The sequence below is a fragment of the Prionailurus viverrinus genome, chromosome D1 (assembly GCF_022837055.1).
Source record: "Prionailurus viverrinus isolate Anna chromosome D1, UM_Priviv_1.0, whole genome shotgun sequence".
NCBI classification, from domain to species: domain Eukaryota; kingdom Metazoa; phylum Chordata; class Mammalia; order Carnivora; family Felidae; genus Prionailurus; species Prionailurus viverrinus.
Window position 1 is genome coordinate 110,741,500 of NC_062570.1, and position 13,679 is coordinate 110,755,178.

General features: G+C 57.8%; 1 long non-coding RNA gene across 1 annotated transcript; it reads right to left on the reverse strand.

Annotated features, from left to right (window-relative positions):
- Positions 1-617: 617 nt before the first annotated feature.
- Positions 618-9,105, reverse strand: LOC125146940 (uncharacterized). The gene is made up of 4 exons (XR_007144934.1): positions 9,011-9,105; positions 8,362-8,413; positions 2,556-2,609; positions 618-934 (listed from the first exon to the last, which is right to left on the reverse strand). It is a non-coding gene; the product is annotated as an uncharacterized LOC125146940 (long non-coding RNA).
- Between the last annotated feature and the right edge of the window lie 4,574 nt (positions 9,106-13,679).

A 13,679-nucleotide genomic window follows, 5' to 3' on the forward strand; every position in this document is an offset into this window, starting at 1 on the left:
GGGAAACTGAGGTCCAGGAGGGCTGAGGATCTGTCTGAGATAGAACAGGGAGATGACAGAGGCGGGCCTCCTGCATGTGGGCTCAGAGGTGAGGCTGGGCCCAAGGTGGCCCATGCGGGGCATCCTTTCCATGATCATGGGGGGAGGGGGATGCTGGAAGAGTGCAGGACCCCTCTCCTATGCCCCTTGGGGGAGGGGCACCAGGGCACTAGGCAGCAGCAGAGGCTCACAGGTAAAAACCAGGCTCTGAAATCACTCAGCGGTGGGTTCCCGCGGCCAGCCTCCTCTGTCTCCCCATCTGTAACAGCCTCTCCGGGACCAAGAAAGATGCTTCACTTCCCTGGGTACAGCCAGCTGGGGCCACCAGGATGGTCTGGCACCTGAAAACTCCCCCACCTGCACCGCAGCCCGGGTAGAAAGCTCTAGGAACGCAGGATGACTCCGTTTCCCTCAGCTTCAAAAGCTCCGGCCACTGCAGGGTCAGACCGCGAGCGCTGACATTTCAGAGGCTCACGCTCTGCTAAGTGAACATTAGACACAGATTACTTAGCCTCTGAAATCTGTGGCTGCCTCCTACATGCTGTTTGATAAGCTTTTATTGTTACCTCCCTCTGGCGCTGCGTCCCCGGGGCCTGGGGCGGGTTATTTGGCCAGAGCCGGGAGGCTGCCAGGTGGGGGGAGCAGGGCAACGGATGGCACAGAGCCCTGGCGAGGAGCCGCCGCTTGGCTGTGTTACCTTGAGCACGATGCTTGCCCCTTCTGGTCTCACCCGGAAGTGGCTCTCTGTAACATCGTGACCTGGCTTCCCTGTCCAGTGGAAAAGCCAGGAGGGCTTCCTGGAGGAGGCAACGTCTGACCATGACTTGAAGGGTCAGTAGGATGTAGTCAGGTGGAGGAAAGAGTTCTAGGAAGCGGGAGCAGCCCAGGCAGAGGTCTGGAGTGCAGAGGAAGCACAGTGAATTCTGGGAACTTTCCATAGTTGGGCTAGCCTCTTTGCTCTTCCCTACTGCCTCCTCTTTCCCATCCCTCTACTAAAAGGAGGGGAGATCATTTCCTTCCGATGGGTGAGCTTTCCAAACACTTATCCATGCCTGAAGAGGACAGAGGACTCCCAGGAGGCCTGACCCCATGCCCCCTTATCTGCCAGTCATTTCTCCATTTTGAGCCTCAGCTGCCTCATCTGGTAAATGGGGTGGGGCACTCAAGCCAACAAGGTTAATATTATGAGAGGCCTGAAGGAAAGGACTAGGGCCTGGGTCTGCAGGGAGGATGGGAGGTGCCCTGGGTGCTGGTGCCCCGCCCCGGTCTGAGCCTAGGTCATAGATCCTTGTGTCTCATCTCAGGAGTCTCTCCTCCTGGGCCCCCCTCCCTCCCAGCCACTTTGGATGGGGATAAAAAAAGAAAAGAAATGGTCCTCCCACCACCTGGCAGGCGTGCCCACGATGAGACATGCCATTCTGCTGAGCGTGGTCTCTGTGGAGCCCTCGCTACCATCCAGCCCTACCTGTCGTGATCTTCTGGCTGCCTGCCTCGTGTCTTCTCCACCCCAGGACTAGCTGGGGGGGAGGAGGTGGAGGAGACATCCCTCGTGGTGGGGCTGGGGACTCAGGGCCTAGGTGTGGGGACAAGGGGGACGGGGGGGTGACAGGGGAACCCTAGGACCAGTTTGAGACAGGTCATTCTTCCCTTTCTGGTTTATGGGGAGAGCGTGGGGCAGGCGTAGAGTTCACGGCCAGCAGACAGGCTGAGCCTGACTCCATTCCCAGAAAGGGCTGGGCCCCCATGAAGGGCTCGACAAGCTTTTAGAATCGGATGGGCAGAGTCAGGGGCACATCAGAAATGGTTTCCTCCAATAAACGTGGAAACTGAGGCCCAGAGAGGGGCTTGGGCTTCCCCAAGGGAACACAAGTTACAAGAGGCAGAGTCAAGGCGATGGGGATGGAAAACAGGGTCACCTTGAGGACCGTGGCAAAGCCGAGGTCAGGGTCCAAGCCTGATCAAGGCTTGTATTTCTCCCTTATGCCGCAAAGGTTTGTTCATGGAGGAGCTGGGCTCCTGTCCTACCAACCAGGGTGCGGCGATGGGGAGAAAAGGAATCCCTGCCTGGATCGTCTGGGCGGACAGACTGCTAGGTCTTTTGACATTTGAAAATTGCAGAAATACTGGAATGAACTTTCCGGATCACCTATGGATGAGGGAACTGAGGCCCAATGCAGGGAAAACTGTCCTAAAGCCCAGACCCCAGGGAGTAGCTAATGCCCACCTTCTGACTCCCGTCCAGTCTCTTCCTGGTTTAACAGGGTGAAGAGATCGGGCTGTGGATGGAGTCTGACAGATCTGGGCTCGGATCGCTGCTCTGACACTCACTGACCATAGGACCTCACTTCACTCCCTAGTCTCTCTGAGCCTCAGTTTCTCCGCCTGCAAATACTGACCACGTGGGGTGATAAAAGGATTGAATGCAGTACCACGAGCCCCACGAGGGTAGACTTGGCCTCATTGAGCACTGTGCTCCTAGCCCCCAGAACACCGCCTGACACATAGCAGGTGCTCACCAAAAGGAAACGTTCGTCGTCACTCTGTGCCATACTAGTTCTGGCTCGGCGTCCCTGGCAGGAGAAGAAAGGGGTGACTTCTTTAATTCCATAGTCTCCTGAGGGGCAGCCCGGGGGGGGGGGGTTGTCTAGCTGTTGTGGAGGGAGGCAGCTATTGTCCCAGAAAGAATGGCTGTGCATCCTTAGGCACGTCCCAAGCCCTTTCTGTTTGGTTTCTCCTGGCAGCACTGGGAGGGCATTGCTCAGTGGTGACCGAAGTCCCGCAGCTCCAGGAACTGCTCCCGGACCCTGCCTGGCAACACTGACCTTTCCCTTCCGGGGTAGCCGGAGGGAGGAGCTGAGGGGCAGGGCAGGTTATGAGGCACGGGAAGGGGGCAACAGCCAGCTTCTGTGAGGCTCCTGGAGGCAGGGCTCTCTCAAGCTGCCTGCTTGCAGGGCACAGGAGTGATCAGGGCAGCCAGGCCTGAGAACCCAGCTGATGGCAGGTGCTGGCTAGTTCATTGAGGGGCTGAAGGGCAGGGTTAGGGCCTCGCTGAGCCCTTCATCAGCCCCCACCCCCACTCCAGCCTGAATGCCACCTGGCACTTAACAGCTCCCTCCCCACTCCTTCTGCCAGGCATGTGGGTACCGCAAGGAACATTGTAGATCTCGTAACAATCCACAGAGCCCACTCTGGCCATTAGCGCTTGCTCCTGGCAGGCCCCGTATAAGGGAGTCTTTATTGCTACCTCCAGGTTGCAGAGGGTGGGGGATGAGTGAGGTTCCAGGAACAAGAGGCCCCAGCTGGTCATGGCAGAGCTGGTGCCCATGCCAGGGCTGTGAGCCCCCTCCTAGGGGTGCCAGCTCCCAGCCCACGGTCTTTCCGTGGTGTGTTGCCAGCCCACTGGAGGAATACAAGGCAACATTTGCCCCCCATGGATCCTCCTACCCCTACATACACAAACACACACACACACACACACACACACACACCCTCACACTGAATGTCCCCAGCAGAGCCCCTGGAGTCACAGCTTCAGGGAAGGGGCTAGCCAGCAGACTGTTTTCTCGGGGGTCCCAATGGCCCAGATCTGGAAGTTTGCGAGTGCAGAAAGCTCTGGGCTCCGGAAAGGGATAGCAACATCCTGCCCTAATTCCTTGGAGGAAATGGCCTCCAGGGCCCAGGGAAGAAAACAGGAAGGGCCAGGCTGGGGAGGAAGTCCCGAGGGTGGGGCCGGGGTAAGAGATGCCAACTCCAGCCCTTCCCTCCCTTCCTCCCTGCACCAGTCCTGGCCCTGGGCTGAGTTAGGAACTGTCCTGGGCCGCACTGGTGAGTCTGTCCCCAGTTGGCCACCGCCCACCCGAGAGCTATGTCAGGGTCCCCAGATACGTGGTGGGAGCTGAGCACTGGCGCTGGGGAGACAGAGTCTTCCGTCAGCCAGGACGCAGATCTGATGTTAGCCCTCTTCACCCCACTCCTCGGTGTGCAGGGCCCGGGAGCAAACTCCCTTCCCTTCATCCTCGCCTTCACTCTTCACTTCCCGAGCCGTCATCCGTGCCAGGCAACAGGTGCAAGAGAGCAACAGCACGGAGGGCACACTCCTACCATTGTCCCCATTTCGCAGATGTGGAAACTGAGGCACGGGGACATTAAAACACTCACCCAAGGTTACCCAGCAGGTGAGCCGTGGAGAATTCAAACACTGGCTGCCTGCCTGGGAACGGAAATGCTGAGGGAAAGAAGAGGTCCTCTCTCGGGGCAAACAGAGTGGTGGACACCCAGAACCCGGCGGGGTGGGGGAGCCCTGGGAGCGCAGAAGTTAGGCGGCTGACCCAGTCCTGGGCTGGGGCAGGAAGGTGTTCTGCTGGAGACCCCTTCGCGCCCACCACCCTGCTCTCGTGGGTGACTATTTCTCACGATCTCGCCACACCCCCGCCTCCCCCACCCTCGCTCTCAGCGGTTGACCTTGTTTCCTACCCTCCGAACGCAATCCAGTCTCGCAGAAGCGCTTCTGGATCCGCGGGCACATCCACCCCCGCCAGCATCTGCGCCCACGCGCTCTGCCTCCCCGGCCCTAAGAGCCGTGCTCACCCACGCCGCCACCTCCACCGGGCGCCGGGCACGGGCGCCCGAGCCCAGCCCTCTGCTCCGCTCAAGGACACCCCTCCAGCAGGTCTCCCCGAGCTCCCTCGGCCTCCACTGCTTCAGTTCTACCCTCCAGCCCAGCGTTCCCACCAGAGAACCAGCTCACTGCTCTCCCTCCCCGGTTCACTCAAACCTGTCGTGATCCCACCTCCCCAGCAGCTCCCACCCAGACCCTGTCCTCCTCTGCAGGGACGCTCCTCAGAGCTGTCACTGCTCCCCTCCTCCTGTTCCGCTGAAACCACTCCAATCCGGCTTTCACCCCCTCCTCCCACACTCCATCAAGATCTCCAGTGGCCTCCCCACCGCGTTTGACACAGTTTGGCGCCCCCTCCCCCGTAAACGACTCTTTCCCCTTGGCTCCCAGGCCTCTGGCAGTGCTTACTTGGTTCTCTCCAACCTCTCCGCGCCTTCCTTCGTGGTCTCCTCTGCTGGCTCCTTCTCTTCTCCCAGCCCCCAGCCTGGTCCTCGTCTCTGTCTGTACTCACTACCGGCCATCTCTGGGCTCACTGCTTCAAGCAGAGGCTGTATGCCCATGACGGCCAAACCCATACCTGCAGCCTGGGCCTCGAACACCCAGCTGTGGCTTCGACGCCTCCTCCTTGGAGCAGACAGCTCCAACCTGAGCTCCTCTCCTGCAGGCCGCTCGCTGGAACCACACACCCTCTGCGGGGCCGCCATCGCCCCCGAGGGGGTGAAATTAGTTCTCGGGGAACGAAAACGTTTCGATGCTGCAACGGTCTGTGACCCTCCAAAGGGCCAAAGCCCATAAACGCATATGCTTTATAGCATCATGCTATCACTTGAATTCCGGTGTGAGAATTACAGAGGCGATGACCGTTGGAAAAATGTCTACAAAGGTTCTCTCTGGGTGCACAATAATGAAAAGAAGACAGAAAGAGTGTTGCTCTAATGGCAGCTGCCCATTCCGGGTGATGGCAATCCTATCCTTCCATTGCTCGGGCCCAAACCTTGGGGGTGAGGTTGCCTCCTCCCTTTTTCTCATGACCCACATCCAATCCATCAGGAAATCCTGTCGGTCCTGCCTTCAAAATAGATCCAGAACCCACCACCCCCACGGCATCTACCTTGGTCTGAGTTGCCATTGATTCTCACGTGGATCATTGCGACAGCCTCCTGACTGGTCTCCCCGCGCCTGCTCCCTCAACACACAGCCGGCGTGATCCTTTGAGAGTAGGAGTCAGCTCATGTCCCTCCACCTCGCCAGATATTCCAGAAGCTTCCCGTCTTCCACAGTTCCTGCGGTGACCTGCTCTCCCCACTCCCCCTTTCTCTCCGGACCTCCTCTCCAGTTCCTTACTGCCTCATTCACTCTGCTCCAGCCCCACAAGCCTCCTGGCTGTGCTTCAAATCCTCTAAGCACAGCTGTACCCCAGGGCCTTTGCACTGACTATTTCCTATTCCTATACTGCTTCCCGTGTAGCCACAAGACTAAATCTCTCATTTCCCTCAAGTCTTTGCCCACACGTCACCTCCTCAATCCATCCCCAGCATTCCTGATAACCCTCACTTCTCCCCACCCTCGGTTTTCCCTACCACACTCATCATTTCCTAACGTCGTATGACATTTACTTACCATTGCCTCTCTCCCCCTGTTAGACACCAGCTCCCCCACGAGATCTTTGTTTTGGTCACTGCTGTAGGCCCAGCATGAGGGCAGCGCCTGGCACACAGTAGGTGTGCCCGATGCCCCGGGAACACCCGCCCCAGTCAGGTTTCAGACTTTTCCCACACCGGGCATCATTACCTCTCCCACCTCTGCACTCGCCCATCCCTCTCTCTGAAATGTGTCCCCAACACCATCCTTTCCCTAACTCTTCCTCACAGATCACTTCACCTCTCTGGGGAGGTCAAGATGGCCCTGCCTGCCAGACAGGAGAGGAACTTTTCCCCAAGAGCGGTGGGGACCCACTGCTTTGGGCTTCGAGCTGGACGACGACATGGTCGTACCTGCTTGCACCTGCGCTTTGGTGCACAGGACAGTGGATGGGAGGGGAGCCAGCAGGAGGCAGAGGAGGGGACCCAGGGAGGAAGCTGGTGAGACACAAGAGGACGTGGATGAGGGCAGGGGTGTTGAGAAGGACTGGAGAGATAGCCGGGGAGGGGGGAGGCCAGGCCTGGTCACCAATTACGTGTGCCAGGTAAGAAGAAGAGGGGAGGCAGGGACACGGCCAGGGTGTCTGATTTATAGGAAGGGGTAGAGACACATAGTAGCCAAGCACAGTGAACGAGCAGGAAGCACACAGGCAAGGGGGTAAAGGAGGTTTTTGGTAGATGTTTCTGTCTCCCCTATGACAGTCCCCATCCCTGTTCATGGGGGGCATTTTGTACCCCAACACTCTGGCCATAAAGGGAGAAGCCCGTGAGGCTTTGGAGAAGGCTCGGTCCTGCCCAGGGGAACCCAGACCCTGGACCTGGATGGAGGGGTCCACACACGGGGGCCCACACAGCATGCAGGCCCGCAGCCTCTACCCCAAGATTGACAGGGGGGACATTCAGGGCAAAAAGTCCACACTTGTCTCATTTTCTGCATGCCCTTGTTTAACTCGCAAGACAAGACTGGGAGCGGCCTTTGTGACATCATACGGATTCCTGTGCTCAGCCCAGGGTGTGCTGGGCAGGGTAAGACAGAGGGCATCTCCTGGGCAGGCACAGCTGTCCCACAGAGCAGCTGCCTGGAGGAGCCAGAGACATTCAGGACCACCTCGTTCCATGGGGAAACTGAGACCCAAAGAGAGAATCAAGCTGTCCTAGGGTACACCTGATTTTCCCAGGGGGATACAGGCTCCCTGGAAAGAACGACTTACTGGTCGGACAGGAATAGACTAATAATGTCAGTGATATATATATATACATAGAGAGAGAGATCCTTTCTTCCCAAGAGTTCAGAACACTGCACACTCATGATCTCATTCATCCACAAGACATCCCTCTGGGGTGGGCGGCAAGGCCACTTTCTGCAAGTGTTATGAAAATGCTCTGTCATTGCCTTTCCCTCCTTGTAACTTTCCTTGTCTTCTTCAGTCTCCGCTATAGCCCCTTCTCCCACCCAGTTAAATTCAGCAAAGATTTAAGAAGCTCCGACTTGGTGCAAGTACTAGGCATTCGAGAAACTTCTAGATTTCCCCAGGGCCAAAGTCATTATTCCGTCTCTTATGATTTCATAGCACTTTGGTCAGAGCCATATTTGGACACATATCATATTGTTTCTATGGATCTACAATCCTGGAGGGCAGGGCTTGGTCTTACTCCTGCTTGCATTCCCCCATCGTACCCGGGGCCAGGGCCTGGCATTCAGGAGCCTGAGGAAATGCTTGCCCAGGGCAAAGTTATCCCGGAATGTGCCCTGAGCATCCCTCCATCAGTGCCCTTGTCCCACTGTATGCCAGTCACCCAGAGGAGGAGCCCAGAGCAGAGAGGTCCTGTACATGCAGTACCTAGCACGTAGTAGCTACTCAGTTCACTAAATGGATCAGTTTTTCAAAAACGAATGAAGTTGAGAATAGTGATGGACCACCCTTACCTTTAAAGGAACTCCCAGGCCATTGCATATGTGAGAGAGGTGGGCAGAGAGCAGGATTGGAGAGGTATACAAATACGACTAAAGTGGACAATTCCATCCAAGTAGTGCTGAGGCTGCAGGAAAGGAGAGTTCAAACTCACCTGGGAGAATCAGGGACAGCTCCTTGGAAGAAGTGGCCTTTGAGATGAAGCTCTGAAGGGTGGGACCACATGGCAGAAATTCAGGAATGGTTTTTAATTGAAGCAGGGCATCAGGAGGAGGCAGGGAAGGACGAGGAGGGCAGGGTCCTCATTTTGGGGAGGACTCTGCTTCAGGCAAAGTTTCCTGTACGAGACTCCACAGGCTGAGGGGAGCCATCAAAGGCCTTAGGGGGGAGGGAGGGCTGGCCTGCGGAGAGCTCAGGAGCAAGCAGCATGATGAGGGAGGGAGGTCACTGGGTTGGTATTGAGTGGTCCCAGGGAGGAGCCGCTCTAAAGCAGGTAATGAATTTACTCCATGGGGCAAGGCGTGGAGGGAGGGGAGGGGATGCATCAGGAAGGCAGATGCCAGCCTGGAAGGGAGGTCAGGGCCCCAGACATAGAGCCGGGAGTTAGGCTGCAGCGATTCGAGTGGATGAGCTCACACAGGAGAGAGTGTGGGATGAGAAAGAAGATGACAGCTGAGGACAAAGCCTTGGGGGACGTGCACAGTTGGGCGGGGGGGGGGGGGGGCTAAGAGAGAGGATCCAGGAGGAAATGGAGCAGCCAGAGAATTGGGGGGTGGTCCCACTCTTTTCCAGTGCTGCCCCACCTCTGCTCCAGCCCTTATCTCCCATGAGCTGGACCAAACTGGGCTGAAGGGCAGAAGCTGGGGCCTGCCCAGCCTCCAGAAAGCTCTGAGGTGAAAGAAAGTGAGCCTAGTGGTGGAAGGCTTAGACTCTAGAACTGGTCAGAGCTGCGTGGGACTCCCAGCTGCCCCCACCCCTCTGTTTTGTGACCTCAGGGAGGCCATACCCCCTCTGATTCTCAGCCTCTTCACCTTTGGGAGGGGATCACAACCAGACTTCGTCATGGGATTGCTGTGACTACCAAGTGGGGTAATGCTTATTATGCACTTGGCACTTGGGCCTGTCAAGCCCTCAGAGTTCAATAAATGGTGGCTGCCGCTATTATAATGATGACAAGGCCAGGATTGGATTCTGGTGCTTGGTCTGGCCGGCCCCAAAAGCCCAGCAGCCCAAGGAGCCTTTAAGAGGGAGGGAGCCAGGGGACCTGAACTCGCCCAGCTCTCTCCTGTTATCCTCCCAAGTGCAGAGCCAGGCATCCTGGAACAGGGGTGGTCACAGCTCTCTGGGTGCTGAGAAACAGGACCCCACCTCCACTGCAGTCTTCAACTCTAGCTGGGGCGCCGGGTTGGGGCCTCAGTCCAGTGTTGGGGCTCCTTCGGGGCGTGTCATGGCCCCCCCGACCTGGGAGCACCGGCGCCTCCTCCTCTGGGGCGGGGGCGGACGCGTCCTCTCCCGCACTCGGTAATTCACCAGCTCACGCGGGCTCCGCGGCGCCCCCTCCGCGCACGCGCATCTCCGCCCCGGCCCCCGCCCCGCGGGAGACTCCAGGCGCTATGGGTGGGTCCGTCCAAGTTGGCGAGAACCGCCGCCGCGGCGCTGGGGGCGCCCGTCGTCGTGGGGCAGTGGCGGCCCTGAACCCAATGCCTCGTCCCCGCCCCGCACGGAGGCTGCAGCTGGGGCCCACGTCAGGGCCTTCTGCTCGGCCCTGCAGGAGCGGGAGCGCAGGGGACACAGTGACGCTGGCTGTGAAAGGGGGCTTGCAGAGCCGGCGAAGCTCTCGGGTCGGTGGGTGCCGGCTTAGAGGCCTGGACCTGGGACTTCTCAAAGCCTCAGTTTCCCCTTCTCAGCTTCAGGCTAAGGGATCACATTTACTGGACCCTGGAGACAGGTTAATCAATCCCGTGGGTCGCATGCCCTTCTGTGCAGCCCAAGTTGGGCGGGAAGAAGAGGCGTGTTTCCCCAGGGTCTGGGAGACCCCTAACTCTGATCCTATCTTACCTGAACCGGGCGAGGGCCCCCTGGGAGGAGCGGGGCTTTACTGAAACGGCCCCTCTACCAGCTGGGCTCAGGTCTGGGGTCTCACAGTTACAGGCGGGAGCCGTCTAGCGCTGGGAGGCCCCTATTAACTAGGCCACCGCTGGGGGTGGGCGGTGGCGGCTGGAGCTGACCGGCTTGGGTCTCCAGGGGAGGTGGCCACAAGGCCCACGGCTTTGAACAAACCACAGAAGGCTTCTGCAATATCAAAAGAGCTCTTAGTCACTAATATATGGAGGGAGGGGGGCCATTGGTGAGAGCCTCCGCTTGCTTGGTTCCCATCAGCGGAGGATCAAAAAGCATTTGGTCAAAGAACCTTTAAATACCTTGAAAGGCAGGTAGGTGAAGCCTGTTCGGTAGCCTCCAAGAGGTACTGAAAGGCCGGTCTGAACCGCCGGCAAGCTGGTTCCAGCCACAGCAAGTGCTGGGGGAGGGGGCCAATGAGACAGGAGGGAGAAATGGTGGGGATAGACCACCAGCCCACCCCCACCGTGACCCAAGAATCACTGTGGGCAGAGGAGCAGGGCAGACGCCTGGGCACACTGTTGGAATTGGAAGCAACCTCGTAGGCCTCTGAGCCAGAGATTTGAATCTGAAACCTGTAGGACCCCCTCCCGCCCAATTACGGGGGCAAAATGTGTCTATATTTGAATATGCATTTGTCTAGGGAGGAGAGGTCCCTGGAGTTTAGGAGATTCCCAAAGGAGTCCAAGGTGAAATCAAGACAAAAAACCAAACTGCTTGTAGTACAGACCAGTAAACTGGGGCTCAGAAGGATTGAGTGGCTTACCCCAGGGCACTCAGCTTGAAATTGGCAAGCCAAGGTGCTTCTACAATGCATCCTGATAAGGGCATCTCACTGGCTCTCATGGCTCTCAGTCTATATCGAGGGCCCAGTGTTGCCCCAGACCAAGAGAGGTGGGGGGTATCTCAAAACAGAGGCCTAAGGCCAAGATTCTGACTGAGCCTGGGACTATCCCACGCAGCAGCTGGCAAGGAGAAGGGGCACCAGCTTTCATCTTTTGGAGTTTGAGGGGCTGAGCCAAGCACATGGGGGTGGGGGTGGGGGGGGTGGCAGGGTGACAATGGAGAGAGAGAGAGAGAGACTTAGGGACAGAATCCAGATGGGGAGGAGGTTTCTGGGAGAAAGGATGTGGGTGGGGTTGGGAGCACAGAAGGGGTTTCTGGCAACATGACCCTAGGATATGGAATGGGTACTCAGGGCTATGGAAGGTCAGCTTAGGGCAGAGTCCTCGGTGCCTGGGAGGTGCCAGGTGCCTTGCTGCAAGGGAGCCAAGAAAGACACCCAGCCCCTATCTCCCCAGTATATTCTCCATACCTATGTGGTGCATTTATAGCCATGTTTTATGGATGAGAAAATTGAGGCCCAGAGTGGTCGAGTCACTGGCCAAAGCCAAACACCCAGGTGGTGGCAGAGGCAAGTCCAGAGTTGAAGTCTGGGATGCTTCCCTGGATGGTGGATGCCTCCATAGCAGAGGCCGGCAGAAGCGTGACACGTGGGACGCAGCCTTGGCTAAGCGTCCGAGATTCCGTGGTTCCCCGGGTCTGGGGACAAGAGGTGACTGCTCAGCGAGCATCGATTCAGTCTCCATTGGGACGAGGTGGCCGTAGAAATGGCCAGGGCTGCCTTCTAGGACTCTGTGGCCAGGTCCTTCCCGGGGAAGGTGATGTCTGTGCGTTTCGCGCTTCTGCCCTCTCCAGACTCTTGCCCTCGGCAGAGGAGGGAGGGGGAGACACAGCAGGGACAGGGCCGAAGAGCTCATCCTCGCTGCTGCTCTCTCACATCAGCGGGCTCTGCTTGCTGCCCTTCAAAGCTGCCCTCTGGCTCTGGTCTCAGCCCGTCCGTCCTGAATCAGGCAAATGCCCAGCCCGAGCCTCTCGCCACACGGCTGGTGGTAAGGAGAGAGGTGTGTTTGTTCTGTCATGGGAGCTGTACAAACAGCTTCCTCAGCATTTTTATTAATAATTCAGCCCGTGGCGCAGGGGGTAGGGTAGGGGGGACAGAAGCTGTGGGGAGACAGCCGCAGCAGCGACCATGTCAGGTAGAGAGACCTGAGGGGAACCCAGGCGCCCTGCCTCCAGCCGCGGCCTAGCAACAGAGCCGGGCGGCCTCGGGGGGCCCTGTTGAGGAGGGTGCGGGCCTGGTCTCTGCTCCTGAGGGACAGAACGTCCCTCCCGGCTCGTGCTGCTCCGGAAGCTGAAGCCGAGGTCGACCCGGGACATCTGGGCCCTAATGACCACACCAGATCGGAAATAGGCCTGAGGGGCCCACTGTACTCAGTGTGGCATTCCTTGGGGGAACCAGGGGCTGCAAGCATTTCCTGCCACGTCACGGAACCCGGGGACAAAGAAGCCGCACAGCACAGCGTCACAGAACGAGAGGCTGTCTCTGGGCCCCCCTCTACTGGGGGGAAGGGGTAGGGGAGAGGCAGAAAACCAGAGGCCCGGGCCCTCACCTTTGAGGGACCTGACCTGAGGGCAGAAGAGGACTGATTCCCACCCTCTGATCTCTTTTCTCACAGGGCCCGCTCACGCCGCACACTTCATTTCCTGCCTGTGCCCAGTCCTCTGTGAGTGCTCAGGAAACAGGGACTCACAGTTGGCTTGGCTCTGATTCACGCTCCAGCAGGAGAGAGCAGCCTTCAAATGCAGCAGAACGGTTCGAGGTCAGACATCTGGAGGAACTTCCTTGACAGGCAAAACATGGCCCTGAGGAGTGTGTTCAATATCTACCAAGAATAAGTTTCTATGTTCCGAGTATCATTTTAAGTGCCTTCCCGGTACCATTTCATCTTTGTGACAATTGAAGGGTATAGGTGGTGTTTTTCTCTCCGCCGTGTGGATGAGGAAACTGAGGACCAGTGAGTGGCGACAGGTAGTCTGCCTCCGGCCACACAGCTATGAATAGCAGGGCCACATAAGTCTGTATTCTTTCTCTTCCCCCATGATTCTGCATGCCCTAGACAGAGCGAATGAGGCCCAGAGAAAGGGCGTCTTCAGAGCTTTCCCTGTGTCAGTGATGCAGGCAGGAAATATACAACCCCGCTGAGATTCCCAATGTCCCAGAGCCTCAGTTTCCACCGCCGTATCTCATGAGATTTATCCAGTATGTCTGAGGGACTGTCCATCTCTGACGTTCTGGAACAGTGGCTGTCTAATACCTCCTGGGAGCGAATGAGATTGGGATTTTTATGTTTGAAAGGGACAGACTGTAAGCTCTCAGATGGGAGCAAGCACTAGGCCTGCTGGTGAATCTCATAGTGGTTGGCAAAAGGCTGGAGCCAGCACCAAGGGTCTCCTCTCGGTTCTCCTGCCAGCTCCCTGGGCTGCTAGCTCTGGGCCCTTGGCTGCCTGGCC